The sequence below is a fragment of the Lipotes vexillifer genome, unplaced genomic scaffold (genome assembly GCF_000442215.2).
Source record: "Lipotes vexillifer unplaced genomic scaffold, Lipotes_vexillifer_v1.1 scaffold102, whole genome shotgun sequence".
In the NCBI taxonomy this organism is placed as follows: Eukaryota; Metazoa; Chordata; class Mammalia; order Artiodactyla; family Lipotidae; genus Lipotes; species Lipotes vexillifer.
The window spans coordinates 2,611,860-2,620,196 of NW_006786541.1; the positions used below are offsets into that span (position 1 = coordinate 2,611,860).

Below are 8,337 nucleotides of genomic sequence, written 5' to 3' on the forward strand. Positions count from 1 at the left end.
TCCCCTGCATCGGCAGGCGGACTCTCAACCACTGCGCCACCAGGGAAGCCCCCGAGTGTCATTCTTTTGGTGTTAAGATTTGCCATTTTAAAGCTATTAAAGGTAAAAGAACAGTAATCTCATGGGGCACGCTGGGTCTTTACCAGGAACCCTAAGGTCCTGGAGTCCAGGGGTCGGGACCTCTGAGCTCATACTGACGGTACTGATGGGTTCTGTCCAAAAGTGTGCCCTACTGTGCCTGTCCGGAACTTGGTTGTTTGGAATGCAGAATGCGCTGTAGCACTGAAACAATGTTACAGAAGGTGCTTAGCTTCTCAGGCTAGCCCAGAAAACCCCTACCTTAACCTGCACTGTATCAAAGTACTGATAGTACATGCCTAATTTGCGGGATGGGAGTGATGGTGGGTGGGGAGGGAGGGTGGGAGGAGGGTGAGGTATAATATGTAAGAGTAAATCATTGAAGTATTTTACTAGAAGTTTTATAAGTTTTAAGGTTGGCCCTGATTAAATTATTTTAATTGGAAAATTATGTCCTTATCACCCTCTCTACTTTTCTCTCTTCGTCCTGCCTCCTTGGACACCCCCCCCACCCCCACATATTACAAAAGCCTGTCCATGCTTCTCCAGTTCTGCTGCATTCCCCCCCTCCCTCCCACTTCAGTGTTCTCATACCCAGCTAGAGACAAGCAGATTGAGTCAATATTCATTAATATTCAACGTTAGGAATGGTTGGTGGTCGTGAAATCCTCAGCAGCCCAGGGGAAATGTGTTACTTAAAAGATAACAAAAGCATTTTTAACCCTAAACATCTGTAATTTGTAGAATTTGAGGCTATGGAAGGAGCCACATCATATAATATTCAAGCATTGTGAAGGAGGATCTCATATGAGGCCAGGTTCAGTGTCCTTAGTGGTCAGTGGTGTTAAGACCATCCCATACAGCACTTCTGTCTCCACCTGTTGTCTCAAATCTTCAGTCAAGGCTTTCTCCAGAGGTATGGATTGCATCTGCAGTGCAAGGGTGTGACCATCAATGTAAATTTTTTAGTTGGAGGTTTATGATTAGGGGACCGCCTAGATTTTGTGATTTCCTGCAGTGCTAAATGGCTTGCCTGTTGCAAATGCCCAGGAAATATTGCTGACTCACTGGCTTTGAGCAGGAGCTTGGTCTTGGACTGGGGTCACGATAACATCCTCTGTCTTTGAGCTATTAAAAATGCTGTATCGATTGACATGCCAGCAGTCGTGGCCCTTGGTTTCCTGACTAATTTCTAATTTAAGTAGTTTTCCTGGCAAGGTAGATATCCTTCTATAATTGTTATTGATTTTGAGGGTTGTAGGCTCTTCTTGCACCATTGGGCCTAGAATTTGGCCTTTGTTCTTGGTCTTCCCTTGTGTGGGGCTGTGCACCTGCTGAGACGTTTCTTACAAACTGAGTGTGGGTGTGTCACAAAAGTCCCAGGCGCTCTCTCTCTCTTTTTTTTTTTTTTTTGCCGAGGCCTCTCACTGCTGTGGCCTCTCCCGTTGCGGAGCACAGGCTCCGGACGTGCAGGCTCAGCGGCCACGGCTCACGGGCACAGCCGCTCCACGGCATGTGGGATCCTCCCGGACCGGGGCACAAACCCGTTCCCAGGCTCTCTTGGGCTGCCTTAAACATCTGTTCATTCCACAATATTTATTAAGCACCTACTATGTTCTACTCACAGTATAAGCACTGAGGATATAGCAGTGAACAAAACAGACCAAAACAAAGACAAAACCAAAACTCTGCTCTTTAGGCTTTAAATCTAGTGGGGAAAAAAATAAAATAGACAAAATCGAGTGAATTGTATAGACAGTAATTGGATTTTGAGCTTTACGTTCTCCCAAATTAATATTTGTTTCCAAACTTGGTTGGGGCTCATTTCCCCTTTAATCCAGCTGTTCCACAGACCTGAGCGTCATAGTTTACTTGCTTTAGGGAAAGTGTTGTTTAAAGTTATCATTGACTTAACCTGCCTTCTGGATTTGACTGAGAATAGAAACGGAGGGCTTCCCTGGTGGCATAGTGGTTAAGGATCAGCCTGCCAATGCAGGGGACACGGGTTCTAGCCCTGGTCCGGGAAGATCCCACATGCCACGGAGCAGCTAAGCCTGTGCGCCACAGCTACTAAGCCTGTGCGCCTAGAGCCCGTGCTCTGCAATGAGAAGCTTGTGCACCGCCATGAAGAATAGCCACCGCTCGCCGCAACTAGAGAAAGCCCGCACACGGGTAGCAACGAAGACCCAACACAGCCAAAAAAAAAGGATAGAAATGGAATGTTCTTTTTTTTGCATGCGTATGGGAACCCACCTCCCTCTTTTTCCCTGGTGCCACACTCTATTCTAGTTGTAGGCTACATCAGGAGGAAATTCCAGTCTTTAAAAAAAATTTTTTTTCTGCTCTTTCACTGTCAGATCTGTTTTTCCTCCTCCAGTTGTCAGAGGCGGTCCCCTTCTCCTTTGTTGGGGAGCAGGTCAGCTGTTGGGGTCAGGAGATGCCCAGCCTTGTTCTTCGCAGTGGCTCCAGTGAGATTACCTCCAAGTCTCCCCTAGGGTACACCTGAAGCTGTGAAACCGTCTGAGCTCAGTCTTGTCAGAGAGAAGTCAGTAGCATCTTAAGTGGTCTGAGTTACACTCCCAGGCTTGGTGTGGGAAGTTCTGACTCAAGGGAGTGGCTGTCACATGGAATCCTTGCCCTTTGTCTCTCTGCCACACCCAGTCCCCACACTCCCAGCTCAGAGGAAATCAGAGTCCCAAGGCCACTTGCAAATCTTTCCTCCTTGCTGCCTCCTTCCCTGCCTTTCTGGCCACAAGGAGATGTAGGTTACGTTTCCACGTTGTCCCGTGGACAGAGCTAGGAGCTAAGGGGCCCTGACGGTATTAAAGGTGGAGGTTGAGCTGTGGGAGAAGGTGAAGAGCTGCATATCGTATGAGAAAGAGGCAGTCTCCTGAATTGCTCTACCAGGCTTTACAAAGGTGTGAACAGAGGCTGGGAATTGAAGCCTCCAGCTCTGAATATATGGAACTGGAACTGCATTTGAGATACACAGTCCGAGGAAGAGAAAGGAAATTGAGGAAGGAGGATGTAGTGGAAAAGAAGGAAAAAAAGATATAATGTGGAAAGACCCAGTGTGTGTAAACCATCCAAAAAATGTGAGTGAACGCTTACAGTGTGTTAGGCACTGTGTTCAGACCTATGGGGAAATGGGGATGCATAAGACAGAAACCCTGTGGGCAGATAGAATGGAAGACCGCCTTTGTACCCTCAGCTCTGATAATTTCACAGGTAAACCAAGAGAGACAGGAGCACAGAGCAGAGAGAGGTACAGGAGAAAGGTAACAGTATTTTTTGTGTCCTGAAGTCTCCTGAGGATGTCAGCTGATCCAGATAGAGCATTCCTAGTAGAGGGAACTTGGAAAACCCAGGCAGTGGGACAGTGCTGAATGTGTTTGGAGAATTGCCAATCCAGTCTGACTTTGGGTGTGTGTGTGTGTGTGTGTGTGTTTGCGTGTTTGCGTGTGCGCGTGTGCTTTATTTATGGAAAAATAGGTAGAGTCCAGAGTGTGGAAGATCTTGAATGCTGTGTAGACTTTTTTCTGTAAGCAGCAGGGCCCCATTGGAAATATAATATTTGGGCCATAAAACACTGAAATTGAGTTGTAGATGTGAAGACCTTGATTTCTCAACCGTGAGAGTACTTTGTGCCAAGGGACATCATTCTTCTGCACGTCTCTTTCTGCCCACTCCAACCCCACGTCGGGAGATAGAACTGAACGACAGGCTCTGAGAGCTTGAGGCCACAGTGTGTCTGGAGTTAGTAAACAAATATTGATTCAGATCAGGCAGCAAAAGGGAGAGGCCAGAGCAAGTGCAGCACCGTGTCCATCCTGCTCAGTTTGATCAAGGTCCCTGGGCAGAATTCCAGGATTTCTGGGGAATGACTTGCGCCTGTGACTCAGGCATTAATCAAGGCCATAAAACCCAAGGAGAAAACTGTGTGCTTTCAGGAAGGTTCTGTTAAATAAAAAAATGCTCTGGGAGGGAGGGGTGGAGAGTGAATAAAGTGGGAACTCTACCCCTACCTCCCACTCATGCATTTTTTTTTTTTTTACCCCCTCTTGGTTTAAAATTTCAGTCTGGTCCTGTAGACCCAGGACTGCACAGTAAGGGCTTGGCGGGGAATCCCAACCCTCCATCCCCACACCCGCCCCCATTTTTTTGGTTTTAAAAAATCCTCCTTTGTATCATCCAGTCCCTGATTGATTCATCATGGTTGCTAGGGATGTGTTTTGCAGTAACACATCAACACTCCACATTTTAAAAGTGGGTGTGACCGCGAAACTGCTGGGTTATACTCAGATTCTGCTGGGCAGAGGAGCCCTGTCGCAATGTGTTTTTGTTTGTCTGTGAGAATTAGTATTTGGGCTTTTTCTGGAGCTGGTTCTTCATTCATTTCAGTAGAACTTGTTTTTATTATTTGAAGCACTATAACTTTTAGGTTTATTTTGTTTGTTTCAACCTTTGTGCAAACTTTCCTTTACTTTTTTGGGGGGCGGCGGGGAGACGTTAAAGCTGTTTTACTTGTACTGTTTTTGTTGCAGCTGTGTGTTGGAAGTGAAACAGTGAAATGCAATGTAATCTATTGGGTTTAAAAAACAAAAAGGACAAACTCTTAAGTTATCTTTAAGATAGTGCTTATGTTAGATGTAAGTTGCTTCATTTCCAGCAGCTGCACGGATTTCTTTAATGTCTAGCTTTGCGCTATAAGAGCTTTTCCAGTCAGGCAGTTAACAGTCTCATTTATTAATATTCTCAAGGCCAGAGGAAACTGTTCCGTTCCCTTCATTAGGGTGGAGTGTCTGTGTTCCCTTCCCAGTGGTGCGTCATTTCTAGCCAGTCTGAAGTGGGTATGGCTCTCAGTGAGTCTCCTTGTACTTCTCTAGTTATTTTCTTAAACAAAAAACCTCTCCCTGAAGAAGGCGATTTTAACAATCTTGTCTAAGTCACCCAACTCTTTTCTGCGAATAAGAGGTGCTGGTATGTGGAGGTCCTCGTCACCAGATTGAATTTGCTGATTTTTTTCTTTTTCTTTTTTGCAAGTTGAAACCAGTTGGAGATCTGGGTGACGCTGTAGTGTTGGAAAGACTGATGCCATTTTCGTGTCTGTGGAGAGGTCTGCCAGGCACGGAGCGGTGGTTCTGATTTTAATACGCTTTTGAATTTTTCAGTGTGCCAAGTGGTCACTGAGGGTGGAATTGTCTCCTATGGTATGGAGACTTAAAAACAACAGGTACACTAAAAAGGCAGAGCTATTGTTTCAGTAAGAAAATTCAGCCTCCAGAGCAAATACGGTGAATGGATACTGAGTATTGGCATCAAATCCCTTTCCATAGCCAAGCTTAAATCTGCAAGGTTCAGAAACTTACATCTCAGGCCCCCCACATGCCCCCACATTAGACATGGCTGGTTTTAAACCTGGCCTCTTGTCCCCCCCGCCTCCCCACCATGCTCTCCCACATCCCATCTCCTCAGGCTGTTTCTCTGGCTGGAACCTTCCAGGGTGAGTGAGTGTCCTTCTCAAACTAGTCAGTACCTCACCTCTCAGACCCTTAGCCAGTCTCACTCATGCTGCTTTTATCTTTCTCTCTCTCCATGTCTTAATCTCTTGGAATGAAGAGCCACTGTGGTGAAGTTGAAAGGGCAAAGGGCCCAAGAGTCAGGGGACCTGGATCCCGGCCCTGGCTCCCTTACTCATTAGCTGGGTGACCTGGGCTAGTCTTCCTGGGGCGAGAAGGGAAGAGAGCTGCAAGGTCCTGCAGGAGTGGAGTCTGTGTTTCATAGTTTTCTGTGTGTCTCTCCCAGCCCTTAATGCGGGGCAGGCCCGGTGTGTGTGTGTTAGGGGCTTGTTGACTGATTACCTGGGTGTCACCAGTGATTGTAACCTACAGTAGTCCTGCCAAGACTTTCTCTTTCTGCTTCCAAGGATAGCAGCACTCTAACATCTTCTCATTAATCATATGCACTATATTAAGCTAATATTTTAACAAACATGAGTGGTACAGCCGACTCTTCTGGAGATTAATTAGTTGTCTGCAAGATGACTTTGCATTCCCAGGGGATTGGATGTAATGAAGAGACCAGGATGTAGTGAAGAAACCAGCAGATTGGATGTAGTGAAGAAATGAGGGCCATGGTTTTAAAATATATATTTATTATTTATTAAATAATATTTTAAATATTTATTATTTATTCTTAATATTTATATTTATTTATTTTAAAAATATTTATTTATTTTGGCTGTGCCGGGTCTTAGTTGCAGCACGCCGGATCTTTTAGCTACGGCACGTATGCAGGATCTAGTTCCCTGACCAGGGATCGAACCTGGGCCCCCTGCATTGAGAGCACAGAGTCTTAACCACTGGACCACCAGGGAAGTCCTGAGGGCCGTGTTTTATTTCTTTTTTCTTTTTTTTTTTTTTTTTTTTTTATTTTTTTTTTTAACGGTACGCCGGCCCCTCATTGTTGTGGCCTCTCCCGTTGCGGAGCACAGGCTCCGGACGCGCAGGCTCAGCGGCCATGGCTCACGGGCCCAGCCCCTCCGCGGCATGTGGGATCTTCCCGGACCGGGGCACGAACCCGTGTCCCCTGCATCGGCAGGCAGACTCTCAACCACTGCACCACCAGGGAAGCCCCCGTGTTTTATTTCTAAGGTGAAAATGTGTTTGCCCTTAAGCCTGCATGGAGAAGGAAATATTTATATGGATACAGAAGACACTTGCATGGAGTAATCCCAAGCTTCATGGATATTGTTTTTTTGGTTATTGTGACATTCTTTTCCTACAGAATGATTATCAATAACATAAATATAAATGTTCATTATGCAAAATAGCAACTCATTTCTGACCGTTTATTTAGCACCTAGAGTGTGCAGAGGCCCTCTTAAATCTGTGGGGGAACTGGGACTCTACGGGGCAGATGAGACCCCGTTTGGTTGAATTGTACTATGTATTTGCCATCTGAATATGTGGCGCACGCGTGGCAGGAACTCAGGACACTTTTGCTCAGTGGTGACTAAGTCTAGTGGCATCAGAAAGTGTTTCTGGCCTTGAAAGGTGGGAGAGGCAGTGCCGGGGAATGTGGGCCGCAGCCACCCCATTGGAGCAGGTGCCAGAGGTGTTTTGACTTGAGGAATGGGCAGCATCTGTAACCAGAAGAAGAGACAAGGGTAAGGAGATGAGGCAGGAGACACGAAACAAGGTGCTGTGGATTAAAGCAGTTACGGTGTGTTTGGGGAGAAGCAAGGAACAGTTTGGTTGAGGTCCACTTTTGCTGGGGAGTACATAGAGGGCTGGACGGAGCTGGAGTAAGAGAACATCACGGAAGGATGGAGTTTGAACTATTTATTGTGACAAGATTAAATAGAGGAATTTAGTTGGTAGTGGCACGTAGGACTGATGTGAGGTGAGCAGTACAACTGTCGACCGTTAAACAGCAAGGAGGACTTGTGAGGCTTTTTAAAAATCCCCGTTTTCTGTCTCTGTGTTGTGCCTGTGAGAGAAGGATTACGTGAATCCGATGGTCTTCCGTTTGTACCGTACTGAGGGGGTCCGTGTGTGGGGCGTGGTTAGGCAGCTGTCTCCCAAGCCGGTGCTCGGAGCTGGAAAGGCAACTTGAAAGAACTGCCTGGCAGAAACTTACCCGCCTCTGCAGTTGCGATTTCCTAAACCTCAGAACCCATGTGAAGTAACTGATCTAATAAATAAGTGGAATTTAATCCACCCGGAAACAACCCTGACTTGTTGGTCTTCTTTTTGTTTTGACATTTTTCTTTCTTAGCTGTTTACAGTGGGGACTAGAATTCTGCAAGGCAGATGACAACCGTTTACCCCTCACTGCAAACCTAGCCCAGTTCTGACTGAGCCCCAGGGGTGGGAGTCCAGGCCAGGGCTTAGGTGGTCCATGTCCTGGGGAGCTCATGTCCTCTTTGGTGATTCTCAGCAGCATCCTGATGAGACGCTATGGAATGTTTCTTGGCCCAAGTTGAAGTTGGAGATTATTCTTAGATTTTACATTCTTATACTAATTCTTCCAAATCTGATGTGTACTTTACACTTACAGCACATCTCAGTATGGTCTGGACACTTTTCAGTGCTTGATAGCCCCATGTAGCTGGTGGCTAGTGTATTGGACAGTCCAGCTACAGAGCAAGACTCTTAAAGAAAATAGACTTTATTTTTCAGGGCAGTTTTAGGTTCACAGAATAATTGACTACGAAGTCAGAGTTCCCATATATTCCCAGCACCCCCCCCCCCCCCC

General features: G+C 46.3%; 1 protein-coding gene and 1 non-coding gene across 2 annotated transcripts in view; one reads left to right on the top strand and one right to left on the bottom strand.

Moving 5' to 3' along the window:
- ANXA2 (annexin A2) overlaps positions 1–8,337 on the top strand; it is a 46,284-nt gene that overhangs the window by 1,273 nt on the left and 36,674 nt on the right. The window lies entirely within an intron of this gene.
- On the bottom strand, positions 6,382–6,454 carry TRNAE-CUC (transfer RNA glutamic acid (anticodon CUC)). Its single transcript has one exon. It is a non-coding gene; the product is annotated as a tRNA-Glu (tRNA).